The sequence below is a fragment of the Schistocerca nitens genome, chromosome 3, assembly GCF_023898315.1.
Source record: "Schistocerca nitens isolate TAMUIC-IGC-003100 chromosome 3, iqSchNite1.1, whole genome shotgun sequence".
Lineage (NCBI taxonomy): Eukaryota > Metazoa > Arthropoda > Insecta > Orthoptera > Acrididae > Schistocerca > Schistocerca nitens.
The window spans coordinates 261,658,245-261,673,071 of NC_064616.1; the positions used below are offsets into that span (position 1 = coordinate 261,658,245).

Here is a 14,827-nt window from a genome sequence, read left to right on the forward strand (position 1 = left end):
GTAGACACGAAGAATATAGATGAATGTTAATAACGTTTGGTTTATTTAAAAGGCCTTATGACTTTTCACTTTAAAAAATTCTAAAGAATTACTGTACGTTTCAGCACGTCCTCTTATTAAGGCAACTTGTCAGCAAGTCGATCCATCACATGCGTCTGTTATTTTGACTAATATGCAAACGAAGCTGTTGGGACGCACAGCTAAAATTTCTTAATTTCGATTAATATTTGTGGGGTTTTAGAAAGCGTCTTGTGAGTGGACTATGGGTCTGTGACCTCTCGTCTTGTGTCTACGTTGTTGTGTCACAAATCTCAGTGGAGCAACATCTCTTAATCAAGTCTTCAAAACATTCCTCAGAATGTTTTTAAGGAAGCACACCTCGACTCCAGAACAAAAACAACCACGCATCGACGCCTGTCATGACTCTGTTACGAAGCGAAACGTGGACAATTCTTTTCTGGAAAAAGTCATCACAGGTGATGAGACTTGGTATTATCAATACAAACCTACCACAAAACGATAGTGTAGAAATTCACACGAAGGATCAAACCTTTGACGACATAACAGAGTTGCATAACATCCAAAAGGATTTTTCTGACTGTTCCGCATGGGTGCATCAACGTTCTGTGCATTGTACTCAAGGGGGAGGGGGGTATACTACGTAGAACACCCCAAGCATTAAAACCAACCTCTTAACTTTCCTTTATTTTTTATTAATCTTGTCTCGAAACGTTTTGGACGAACGTGGTACATGTCAAGTAGCAGCCTGGTCACTGGCTACATAATCCATTAATTAACTTTGGACACCTCTATGAGGATTTTAACAACTCAATTATTTTATCAACATTAGCTTCATATTAACTTTAATCATTTCATTTAGTTCGTTATTTAATTGTGGATCTCTGCAGGGGACTCTCGTGATAAAATACTTGCCCTCTGGGATTTACATGTCGATAGCATCATACCGTTTACCAAACCAACGGCCTTGCCGCCGTGGAAACACCGGTTCCTGCCACATCAGCCTCACAAGCTTTGCTAGCACTTGGACGCGTGACCGTCCGCGCCGACCGAGCGCTGTTGGTGAATGGGGTGCGCTCAGCCCTTGTGAAGCCAACCGAAGATCTACTGATTGAGAGGCGGCTTTGCTGGTCACAAAAAGTGACAACGGCCGGGAGAGCGATGTGTTGACGTGCCCATCCATATCGACCTCCAGTAACGCCCATAGGTTGAGGACGACACGGCGGTCGATCGGTACCGTTGGACCTTCCGATCCTGTTACGGCATTGTTTAGTTTTAATATCATATAGTTTAACACGCAGAAAAGTTACACGTTGTACGACATACAGCACAGAGGACAGCCACATACGTCAGGCTCCTGTTCCACAGCATGTATGCGGTACTGCCACAGCACCACAAGACGTGATAGGCTTGAGGCAATTTGGTGTGGCCGAGCGGTTCTAGGCGCTTCATTCTGGAGCCGCGCGACCGCTACAGTCGCAGGATCGAATCCTACCTCGGGCATGGATGTGTGTGATGTCCTTAGGTTAGTTAGGTATAATTAGTTCTAAGTTCTAGGGGACTGATGACCTCAGATGTTAAGTCCCATAGTCCTCAGAGCCATTTGACCCATTTGAGCTTGAGGCACTTTGATAACATCCACTGACATTATCAGGCGGTCCCTTAACCAGTTCGATCGTAGTGCGAGTAAAAAAGTGTTAATGTTGTATGGCATTGTTGGCTGGGAAATCCCACGGAGTGGGTTCAACTACCTATCGAAAAGGGTTGACGGATCTGCATTAACAGTGTAACTTGCCCTCACTTCATGAGACACTGAGGAGAGGCTTGGAAATTAAAAAGGTTCAAATGGCTCTGAGCACTATGCGACTTAACATCTGAGGTCATCAGTGCCTAGACTTAGAACTACTTGAACCTCACTAACCTAAGGACATCACACACACCCATGCCCAAGGCAGGATTCGAACCTGCGACCGTAGCAGCGCGGTTCTAGACTGAAGCGCCTAGAACCGCTCTTGGAACTTAATCCAGGAGACTGATGCAAATACTGCTTATCAGGAACTTTATGCCACCATCTTTCTTCCCTTGTTGGCCAAATACTGGCAGTGAAAATTTCATTTACTACAAGGATTCGAACCAGCATACCACCGAGTCGAGCGCCACCGCACAGACGTCCGTTAGCGAGCTCGCCTCCGTAGACGAGTGTAGCGCGAGTTAAAACGGTAGGTTACTAGATGTCTGTAAGCACACTGTGATTATTCCACATGTGTCAAGATTGTTCAGTAATGGTTCAAATGGCTCTGAGCACTATGGGACTTAACACCTGAGGTCATCAGTCCCCTAGAACTTAGACCTACCTAAACCTAACTAACCTAAGGACATCACTCACATCCATGCCCGAGGCAGGATTCGAACCTGCGATCGTTGCGGTCGCGCGGTTCCAGACTGAAGCGCCTAGAACCGCTCAGCCACACCGGCCGGCGTCAAGATTGTGATGACAGACTCACCACACTACACAGTGACAGTGACCTAACTGGTGGAAATGCGTATCTCGGCTCCCCTCAGGGTTGTCACTCCACACGGCCATCAGTGTACTCTGTTCTCCACGATCACAGCAAATCATGGGGATGATGGCATTCTTGGCTGTGAAATCCCACGGAGTGCGTTTAACTACAGAATTTGTAACATTCGCTGTGCCTGTCCCCCTTCCCTTTCTGATGGCTTTCTCTGTATCTCTGTTATCTTTTCCCTGTAACAGTATTACTCCTACGTGGTACAGCACACTTGAAAATGTTCCATTGTTTGAAAATTTTTGAGCCTGTACCCCCCAGATGAAACTATTGAAGAGTTCTTAAAATTTATGGAAGTGTTGCAGGAACAGGAACGGCTGATAGATCTATGTCAAAAAATACAAAAGCTGAAACTTCCTGGCGATTAAAACTGTGTGCCGGACCGAGACTCGAACTCGGGACCTTTGCCTTTCGCGGGCAAGCGCTCTACCGACTGAGCTACCCAAGCACGACTCACTCCCCGTCCTCACAGCTTTACTTCTGCCAGTACCTCGTCTCCTACCTTCCAAACTTTACAGAAGCTCTCCTGCGAACCTTGCAGAACTAGCACTCCTGAAAGAAAGGATATTGCGGAGACATGGCTTAGCCACAGCCTGGAGGATGTTTCTAGAATGAAATTTTCACTCTACAGCGGAGTGTGCGCTGATATGAAACTTCCTGGCAGATTAAAACTGTGTGCCGGACCGAGACTCGAACTCGGGACCTTTGCCTTTCGCGGGCAAGCGCTCTACCGACTGAGCTAAAGCTGTGAGGACGGGGGGTGAGTCGTGCTTGGGTAGCTCAGTCGGTAGAGCGCTTGCCCGCGAAAGGCAAAGGTCCCGAGTTCGAGTCTCGTTCCGGCACACAGTTTTAATCTGCCAGGAAGTTTCATATCAGCGCACACTCCGCTGTAGAGTGAAAATTTCATTCTAAATACAAAAGCTGTGTAAAGAAATATTTATTGATGCCAATGAGGAGCATCGGTAAAAGGAAAGGGGAAAAAGGAAATTCACACCAAACCTAACATATGAAGCAGTGAAGTATATTCAGAGAACTAATAAATCTTTAATGTTTCTGTGCAGGTCATTAATCACTCGGGGGTAGCTGGGCGATGCATACATTCTGTTCTACGTCGTGTGTGCGTGTACAGTTGAGTGTAAAACGCACATCGTCTTCCATTTTGTGCATTAAAAACTGTACCCAACAGATTATACACGGCCCAGTCGCATTAATGTGACCATCGCTATGTTCGAGGCAACGGCCTTGCCGCAGTGGATACACCGGTTCCCGTGAGATCACCGAAATTAAACGCTGTCGGGCACTTGGATGGGTGACCATCCAGCCACCATGCGCTGTTGCCATTTTTCGGGGTGCACTCAGCCTCGTGATGCCAACTGAGGAGCCACTCGACTGAATAGTAGCGGCTCCGGTCAAAGAAAACCATCATAACGACCGGGAGAGCGGTATGCTGACCACATGCCCCTCCTATCCACATCCTCAACTGAGGATGACACGGCGGCCGGATGGTCCCGATGGGCCCTTTATGGCCTGAAGACGGAGTGCAGTGCTATGTTCGACGTCAACGTGCAATAACGACTGACAGACGGCAGGTGGCAGCACTAGCAGTGAGGGGTATATAAAGCGTGTCGGGGGAAGCGGGAAACAGTGCAGTCGTTGTCGTAATGCGGAAACGGAACGATTTATCTTACGTCCAAAAGAGCATGATCAGTGGCTTTTGGGCCAAGGTTGGAAGCACTTCCGAAACGGATAAGTTTGTAAACCGTTCGCGTGCCGCCGTTGTTAAAGAATACTGTTCATGGCTAAATGGCGCTATCCAAAACTGGCGCCGAGGGTACTGTGGTGCGACACGGACCGTAGATGAAGAGCACGAACGACGGCTGCAGAGATGTGTACGGGCGAATAGACGTGCAACTATTGAGCAACTTCCGCGAGAGCCTCTGCTGCAGGTACCTACTTAATGCACCCATGCTGACTGCTGTTCATCGGCAAAGAAGGCTGGAATTTGCACATCAGTACCGTAACTGGAAGTTCACTGAGTGGCGACAGGTGGCCTTTCAGACATATCACGTTTTATGCTCCATCGGACAGATGGCCGTTGGCGTGTACGGCGTGAAACATCTGAAAGCAAAGGGTCCAGGTCGGAGGAGGCAACATTATAATCTGGGGTATATTTTCTTGGCATTCCCTTGCTGATATCGTCATTCTGGAAGGCACAACGGATCAAGATAAGTACACTACTGGCCATTAAAATTGCTACACCACGAAGATGACGTGCTACAGACGCGAAATTTAACCGACAGGAAGAAGATGTTGTGATATGCAAATGATCAGCTTTTCAGAGCATTCACAAAAGGTTGGCGCCGGTGGCGACACCTGCAACGTGCTGACATGCGGAAAGTTTCCAACCGATTTCTCATACACAAACAGCAGTTGACCGGCGTAGCCTGGTGAAACGTTGTTGTGATGCCTCGTGTAAGGAGGAGAAATGTGTACCATCACGTTTCCGACTTTGATAAAGGTCGGATTGTAGCCCATCGCGATTGCGGTTTATCGTATCGTGTCATTGCTGCTCGCGTTGGTCGAGATCCAATGACTGTTAACACAATACGGAATCGGTGGGTTCAGGAGGGTAATACGGAACGCCGTGCTGGGTCCCAACGGCTTCGTATCACTAGCAGTCGAGATGACAGGCATCTTATCCGCATGGCTGTAACGGATCGTGCAGCCACGATTCTCGATCCCTGAGTCAAGACATGGGGGCGTATGCAAGACAACAACCATCTGCACGAACAGTTCGACGACGTTTGCAGCAGCACGGACTAGCTCGGAGACCATGGCTGTGGTTACCCTTGGCGCTGCATCGCAGGCAGGAGCGCCTGCGATGGTGTACTCAACGACGAACCTGGGTGCACGAATGGCAAAACGTCATTTTTTCGTATGAATCCAGGTTCTGTTTACAGCATCATGATGGTCGCATCCGTGTTTGGCGACATCGCGGTGAACGCATATTGGAAGCGTGTATTCGTCGTCGACATGACTGGCGTATTACCCGGCGTGATGGTATGGGGTGCTATTGGTTACACGTCTCGATCACCTCTTGTTCGCATTGACGGCACTTTGAACAGTGGACGTTACATTTCAGATATGTTACGATCCGTGGCTCTACCCTTCATTCGATCCCTGTGAAACCCTACATTTCAGCAGGATAATGCACGACCGCATGTTGCAGGTCCTGTACGGGCCTTTCTGGATACAGAAAATGTTCGACTGCTGCCGTGGCCAGCACATTCTCCAGATCTCTCACCAACTGAAAACGTCTGGTCAATGGTGGCAGAGCAACTGGCTCGTCAGAATACGCTAGTCACTACACTACTCTTGATGAACTGTGGTATCGTGTTGAAGCTGCATGGGCTGCTGTACCTGTACACGCCATCCAAGCTCTGACTCAATGCCCAGGCGTATCAAGGCCGTTATTACGGCCAGAGGTGGTTGTTCTGGGTACTGATTTCTCAGGATCTATGCACCAAAATTGCGTGAAAATGTAATCGCATATCAGTTCTAGTATAATATATTTGTCCAATGAATACCCGTTTTTCATCTGTAATTCTTCTTGGTGCAGCAATTTTAATGGTCAGTAGTGTATGTATCTATCTCTGGGGACCATGTCCACCCTTACATGCAGTGTGTTTCTCCTCGGCACAATGGCATCTACGCGTAGGACAACGGAACGCGAGCGGTTCTAGGCGCTTCAGTTTGGAACCGCGCGACCGCTACGGTCGCAGGTTCGAATCCTGCCTCGGGTATGGATATGTGTACTGTCCTTAGGTTAGTTAGGTTTAAGTGGTTCTAAGTTCTAGGGGACTGATGACCTCAGAAGTACCATAGCGCTCAGAGCCATTTGAACCATTTGAACAACGGAACGTGTCAGACCGCTCGCAGTGTACGTGTGTGGTTTGAAGAGCACCAGGATGAGTTTACTGTTCTGCCCTGGCCACAAAACTACCCGGATTTTAGCCCAATCGAGAATCTGTGGGATCACCTCAATCGGTCTGTTCGCACCGTGGATCCTCAGCCGCGAAACCTATTGCAGATGCGCAAAATGGTTCAAATGGCTCTGAGCACTATGCGACTTAACTTCTGAGGTCACCAGTCGCCTAGAACTTAGAACTAATTAAACCTAACTAACCTAAGGACATCACACACATCCATGCCCGAGGCAGGATTCGAACCTGCGACCGTAGCGGTTGCCCGGCTCCAGACTGTAGCGCCTAGAACCGCACGACCACTCAGGCCGGCGCAGATGCGCAAGGCACTGGAGTCGGTATGGTTCCACAGCCCTATCGTTACCTTCCGGAACCTCACTGACAGTCTTCTCGCACGTCTCTCAGCCGTTCACGGTGCTAAAAGTGGTTATTCAGGCTTTTCACAGGTGGTCACATTAACGTGACTGAAGAGTGCAATTCCGTTTATACACCGCTCAGACAGAAAATTAGGCCCATCCGGTTAATAGAACGTTAGTTCGACACCAAATGTCTATACAGAAGTACGAAATTACTGTTGTCTGTAAAGTCAGTCACGAGACTGGTGTTTTTGCTTGATGTCAAATATGTTCGATAGTGTGTATTTGAGGGCCAGTACATCAACTGGAATTCATCACACAGTGGTTTCATGACACAGACATGCCACATGCCATTTCAGGATAGGAAGTCACCAGTCAAACCTCTGACGCTGTTCAGGACTTTTTTTGACATCTTCAGTAACAATATCAGATCTCTGGAAAGTCGAAGCTGTTGTCCACTAATTATAACACTGCTAACACCAGCCTACGAACTCTTAAGTCGCACAGAACATTTGTCTCCTGCAAAACAGCTTATCCTGATATTACTACGAACGTGAAGTAACAAAAAATATGGTTCACCTAACCACTCATCTGGTTTACAGTGCTCCATGTTCAGCTCAACATGTTTTGGATCCCGATTCGCAGCAATATTCGACGAACGGTACGCTTGCAACACTTGCGTGGTTCCCCGTGTTCTTCAGGTCTTTCAGAAAGAAAACTACGATCCGTCGGCGACCGATCCCCAGATCTTTGGATGTATAATCTAATGGCTGCTCTATGATCAACTAAGGCACACATGTTTTAGCAATCCTACTGAAACATCAGATATTTGAGCAAACAGGAAAGAAATGTGCAAATTCTGTTGTTCCCTTTCATTGGATCTTCAAGCGTACACAAGGACAAATATTCAAATTTCTAACCATTCCAATAGTATCTAAAAGTGTGTTTAGTACAACAAGTACGTTCGCTCGATCACGCTATAACCATTCCTTTAAATATCTATTGGGAAAAAAAGCCATGAAAGGAAAACTATACATGTTTCCACAAACAGGGAAGTGCAGATTTGTAGTTCGCCAAAATTTATTTACGGAACACCAGGAAATAAAGATGATTCTATCTAATACAAAACTCATGTGACATGGCTACGTACTGTACCACCAAGAAGATGGTTCCTAGTATCTTGCTGGGGAAAAGCGGGGTACATAATGTACCATGAGACATTTGTTGCGTTTGCCCCTACTACGTACAGGGTGATGATAATTAAAGTTGAACTTTCAAAACGCTGTAGAAATAACACCGCTGGTCAGAATGACGTCAAATTGCAACGGAATATTATCGAAGGAGGAGGAAAACATGGCAGATGAAAAAAACAGTGTGAAAATTGATCAGTAGATGGCGCTGTATGTGTCGGAATACGTAAATGAAAACACCTGTCATGCGCGCGACGCATTGAAGTTGGTATATACACGCCTGGTACACGACGACTTTTCCTCCTTTCGCGTCTGCGACGTTCACCATGACTGTCTCAAGGAAGGATCGCGCTCTGCTTGTAAAGCTGTATTACAAGAATGATGACTGTGCACACGTCGCTCTGCAGAAGTTCCGGATACTGATGGATTTAAAAATAGGCGTTGGTCCGATAACCGCTGTGGGTCTGGAGAAAATGATTCGGAAATTCGAAAAGACGGGTTCTTTTCGTATGCAACCTGGTAGAGGGAGGAAACGAGTTGATTCGACGTGTGGAAGCAGTGGCCACAGCAATACAGGAGGAGACGAGTGGCGGTGTGCAAACGTGTAGTGTACGGAGAATTGCCCGAACATTGGACATACCCATGAGCACGGTGCGTAAAATCCTACAAAACATCCTTCTTTGCTAGCCATTCAAAATTACCCATGTGCACCAGTTGCTTTCTGTTGACCTGCCAGCAAGAGAGACCTTTGCATTAGAATTTCTTTCTCGCATGGAGGTGAACAATGATTGGCCGTGGAAGATTTTGTGGAGAGAGGAAGCGTACTTCCATCTGACAGGGCATATCAATACACAGAATTGTCGAAAATGGGCAACGGAAAATCCACACGCAAATCAACCATTACCACGTCATCCTGAAGAGGTCACTGTGTGGTGCGGGTTCACGGCATCATTTATCATAGGCCCATATTTTTCGAAGAGACAGGTGCTTCCGGTCCTGTTACCTGTACAGTCACTGGTAAGCGCTACGAGTGTCTTTTGCGCAAACGCGTCATTCCAGGTCTCCAACAGCGTGGATGTGTGGATGGAATCATTTTTATGCAAGGCGGCGTACCTCCGCACATTGCAAATCCAGTTAAGATGCTGCTGAAGCGCCATTTCGTAAATGTTAGAATTATAAGCCGCCATTTCCCTACAGCCTGGCCGTCCCGATCACCTTATCTTGATCCGTGTGACTTCTGGCTGTGGGGCTATGTTTTGTTCAGTGGTCCGATTGCAAACTTAGCTGCATTGAAGGGACGCATTGCACAACATATTCTGAACGTGACCCCAGAAACACTTCGATCAGTTGTGGAACATGCTGTTTCTCGATTAAACGGTGGACAGCATATTGAACATGTTTTGCGCCAGTCACGCGGAAATTAATAATCCGATTTGATTTTGATTGATGCTTTTTATGCGGTTTTTGGCCTCAGCACAATTAAAAGCCGATTTTTCCCATCCGATGTGATATGATCTTTCCGTGGTGGATGGGCTTACGTAACTAAGAGTATCACACCTGTACACCTATGCACACTGAGTAGTTCAGTTTGTTTAACGTCAAACGTACTCCTTCGTCATTGTTGTATGATTAATTTGTCATTTATAGTCGACCACTAATAAATTATGATGCTTACAGCGCCATCTATTGCTACATTTTGTAACTATTTATTTTTCTTCTGCCATACGTTTCCCCTTTCTCCGATGATATTCCGTTGCAATTGGGCGTCATTCTGACCAGTGGTGTTATTTCTACAACGGTTTGAAGTTTAACTTTAGTTATAATCACCCTGTATATCGTGTCATGAGATGCTCTTGTGGTTTCTGGGCCGCCCTGCGACGTCCTAAATATGTCGGGAACACAGTTTCATAAAAACAAGTGATCATTTGGGAAAGTACTCACCTTTATTAAGAGTCATATGCCTTTCCAAGCCCTGTTCTTAAATACAGATGACCTTTAATACAAATTTGAAATAACTTAGCATCTGACAGAGAAAGATGTGGTTCAAGCCTGTCCAAAAAGAAAAAAAAATGTGTAAAAAATTGTGGTGTCACTGCCAGACACCACACTTGCTAGGTGGTAGCTTAAATCAGCCGCGGTCCATTAGTACATGTCGGACCCGCGTGTCGCCACTGTGTGATCGCAGACCGAGCGCCACCACACGGCAGGTCTCGAGAGACGTACGAGAACTCGCCCCAGTTGTACGACGACGTTGCTGGCGACTATACTGACGAAGCCTTTGCTCTCATTTGCCGAGAGACAGTTAGAATAGCCTTCAGCTAAGTTAATGGCTACGACTTAGCAAGGCGCCAATTGTCACAGTGCATGTATCTTACGAGTCTCATTTGTATAGTCAAGAGAGATGTATCACAAGGATTGATTAAAAGTTAAGTATATTCCAAAGATACGTATTTTCTTTATAGTATTCAATACGTATCCTGTTCCAGACTTGACGCCAGTCGGCGTGTGTGTACGCGTGCCTTTCGGCTTCCTCCTCAGTGTGGCGTGACTAGCTTGTTACGCCACAACAAAAATCTCACGTCTCTTATTCCTTGATAGTGAGAGAGACTGTACGTGAATTTGTTGATGAGTAACCGTTGGTTCAGGCTGACATTTGTGGTCTGGGCAAAGATATACTGTACAGTAAACTGTATTCTCTCCTCTTCACAGTTGTATTCCGTGAATCTACTAATAAAACCTTCCACCTGAGTGCGGTAGTAGCACTTGTGTGCGTGCAGAGCTCACTCCACCAGCCGTGTTGCTACCTGAGTGACGCTGGAAATGAATGTTGTCGTTGTTGACCTTCGCGCGAAAAATCTGGCGCAGGTGAATTTCGCAACGAGGTCTGGACGTTATAGTCGGGTGTAATTCCTCGACTGACCGTAAAAAACATATTTCAGTCCATTATCTAAATCGTTTTTGGAATATTCGTGCAATACTTGAAGTCTGGGCTTACACATGTTCTTATTTCGTACTAAATGTTTCAACATCTTAAGATACAGTTTTCATCGAGATCAATATCCGCATTATACTTATTTACCTACATGTTCCCGAGAACATATTCACCACAGACACTACGATGCGGGAAGTTTTCCTTCCCCAGCAGTTATAGAAATTTCTTTTCTATATGTAGATTGTCAATTAGTTTTACATCTATAAAATTCACTCTCTTCCAAACCAAAGCAAGATAGTGGCTTATGCACATAATTTTTCGTGCTCGTCATTTTCCCTACTTCCTTATATTTATGTATATCAGTACTGTCTCAAACTGAACTCGGTTTGCTGATGTCAAATAGCCTGCGAGAATATGCATACTTCGAAAGCGTGGTGGTATTTCTCATATATTGAAACAATGACTGCAAGATATACTCTATGCAACCAAACAATTTCAGTCAACGTTTGCTGTTCGTCCAAAGACGCCAGTCACGCCACTAAACAATTTCAGCCAACGTTTGCTGTTCGTTCAAAGACGCCAGTCATGCAACTTATACTACGTACAACTTCATTTTGCAAATATTATAAACCTTATTTATTTATTTATTTTGCACGCAGCAGACACTTTAGTTCACGCCAGAGACATTCGAGGGAGTTCAGGTTGGAGCTCTGAACAGGACAGTCCAGAAAATACACGCCACTATCTTTGAAGTTTGCTCATGGACCTCTGTACGTGAGCTACGACGAAAATCCTGCATAATTGTAAAAGAAATATCTTAAAGGCTGTTCTATACAGTACACTTTAGAATGTTTTGGTCCCTATCAGTTAACTTCTGAACGGAATTCTTCTGTAACTGCCGGCCGCTGTTCTAGGCTCTTCAGTCCGGAACCGCGCTGCTGCTACGGTCGCAGGTTCGAATCCTGCCTCGGGCATGGATGTGTGTGGTGTCCTTAGGTTAGTTAGGTTTAAGTAGTTTTAAGTCTAGGGGACTGATGACCTCAGATGTTAACTCCCATAGTGCTTAGAGCCATTAGAATCTTCTGTAACTATTGACGAGAATGTGTGATGACTGGTTTGAATTCGGAGTTCGGCGGCCCCTGTCAGTTAACGTTTTAGGTAGAGCAGATGATTGATTTTACTTGTTTCCTGTAGTTTCCTCTTAACAATGGCATTGCTGAGAGTGGACTTAAGGCCTCTTAACTGCTGTAATTCTCTCTAACAACTTATGGGCTCTGATAATCATGTGTCGTTCGAACACACTCGCTGATCTCTGTTGACTCATTCTGACAGAGAAAACGTCTATCACGTTAGTGGTTTATTTAGCACGATGGCAGACAATCGACATGTGCCACCTTGTGGAATGCCATTAGGTAAAATGTATGCGATTTCGATTTCTATATACTGAGAGAAGATCTGAATATGAACCTCTATATCAGAAAGGTTTTGGATTCCTAGGCATGCTCCTTTTTCAGGCAACGTTACATGTCGTATTTCAATAGGACATTGTCCATCTACACTCCTGGAAATTGAAATAAGAACACCGTGAATTCATTGTCCCAGGAAGGGGAAACTTTATTGACACATTCCTGGGGTCAGATACATCACATGATCACACTGACAGAACCACAAGCACATAGACACAGGCAACAGAGCATGCACAATGTCGGCACTAGTACAGTGTATATCCACCTTTCGCAGCAATGCAGGCTGCTATTCTCCCATGGAGACGATCGTAGAGATGCTGGATGTAGTCCTGTGGAACGGCTTGCCATGCCATTTCCACCTGGCGTCTCAGTTGGACCAGCGTTCGTGCTGGACGTGCAGATCGCGTGAGACGACGCTTCATCCAGTCCCAAAAATGCTCAATGGGGGACAGATCCGGAGATCTTGCTGGCCAGGGTAGTTGACTTACACCTTCTAGAGCACGTTGGGTGGCACGGGATACATGCGGACGTGCATTGTCCTGTTGGAACAGCAAGTTCCCTTGCCGGTCTAGGAATGGTAGAACGATGGATTCGATGACGGTTTGGATGTACCGTGCACTATTCAGTGTCCCCTCGACGATCACCAGTGGTGTACGGCCAGTGTAGGAGATCGCTCCCCACACCATGATGCCTGTGTGCCTCGGTCGTATGCAGTCCTGATTGTGGCGCTCACCTGCACGGCGCCAAACACGCATACGACCATCATTGGCACCAAGGCAGAAGCGACTCTCATCGCTGAAGACGACACGTCTCCATTCGTCCCTCCATTCACGCCTGTCGCGACACCACTGGAGGCGGGCTGCACGATGTTGGGGCGTGAGCGGAAGACGGCCTAACGGTGTGCGGGACCGTAGCCCAGCTTCATGGAGACGGTTGCGAATGGTCCTCGCCGATACCCCAGGAGCAACAGTGTCCCTAATTTGCTGGGAAGTGGCGGTGCGGTCCCCTACGGCACTGCGTAGGATCCTACGGTCTTGGCGTGCATCCGTGCGTCGCTGCGGTCCGGTCCCAGGTCGACGGGCACGTGCACCTTCCGCCGACCACTGGCGACAACATCGATGTACTGTGGAGACCTCACGCCCCACGTGTTGAGCAATTCGGCGGTACGTCCACCCGGCCTCCCGCATGCCCACTATACGCCCTCGCTCAAAGTCCGTCAACTGCACATACGGTTCACGTCCACGCTGTCGCGGCATGCTACCAGTGTTAAAGACTGCGATGGAGCTCCGTATGCCACGGCAAACTGGCTGACACTGACGGCGGCGGTGCACAAATGCTGTGCAGCTAGCGCCATTCGACGGCCAACACCGCGGTTCCTGGTGTGTCCGCTGTGCCGTGCGTGTGATCATTGCTTGTACAGCCCTCTCGCAGTGTCCGGAGCAAGTATGGTGGGTCTGACACACCGGTGTCAATGTGTTCTTTTTTCCATTTCCAGGAGTGTAGTTGTGGAGGGGAATGGAGAAGCCTTCCTCTAAGAACTGCGCTTACCACTGCTCACCTGGTCTGATGTGTCGCCCATCGATCATAGATCGGCTACAGTGGGTAGACAAAATATTAGTTACGGTTCTTTAACAACAAGCGTCGATGCTTTGTGAACTCGTATTCACTCAGCCACGAAACTTAGAGACGTGGGTGTTTCACATTAAACTTAAATCTGTAAGTCAGAGATCACGTGCATTCCTGTAATGCTAATAGCTCATGTGCTGCCATGTATCTAAACTGAGGCATAAAATTAATTTCAAACACTTATATCGTTCGTCGTGCGCGAATTTTGACAAACGTTTTACAGATAAAACAACAGTCACTTAGCACTTTCTCTTGTGGAAGTCTTCCAATCAGTTCGATGCTTCGCATGCTGTATGTGTTTCCTCTGTATTTAAGAATCTATTGAGTGGACCACACAAACCTGAGAGGACTCGTTCTATATCACCCAGCCACAAAAAGGTCTGTCCTCACTAGGAATCGAATCCAACATCCCCGACGCTAGCCATTACATGAACAGTCTTCTCCGGAGTTTAACTCCGCACGACTTGTCTAAGATGTGAAGAGAGAAATGTGTGGGAAAAACTTAGAAGAAGAAGAGAAAGATCGACATGATGTATCCTAAAGCATAAGTAGATGAGGCGGCGAGAAGTCTGTGGCAAGGTGAGGCCTTTATTTAGCCCTTGCGTAGTGCTCTGAAAGCACCATTGCAGGACCTCTTTTGTGTCCCTCTTCAGCGCACAGTTTTAACTAATCTCCTACATCTTCCATGA

The 14,827-nt window shown here is 46.8% G+C and overlaps 1 protein-coding gene across 2 annotated transcripts in view; it reads right to left on the minus strand.

The window, feature by feature from the left end:
* The window catches only part of LOC126248233 (cuticlin-4), a 251,274-nt gene that overhangs the window by 67,252 nt on the left and 169,195 nt on the right, over nucleotides 1-14,827 (minus strand). The gene's annotated exons all lie outside the window — the stretch shown is intronic.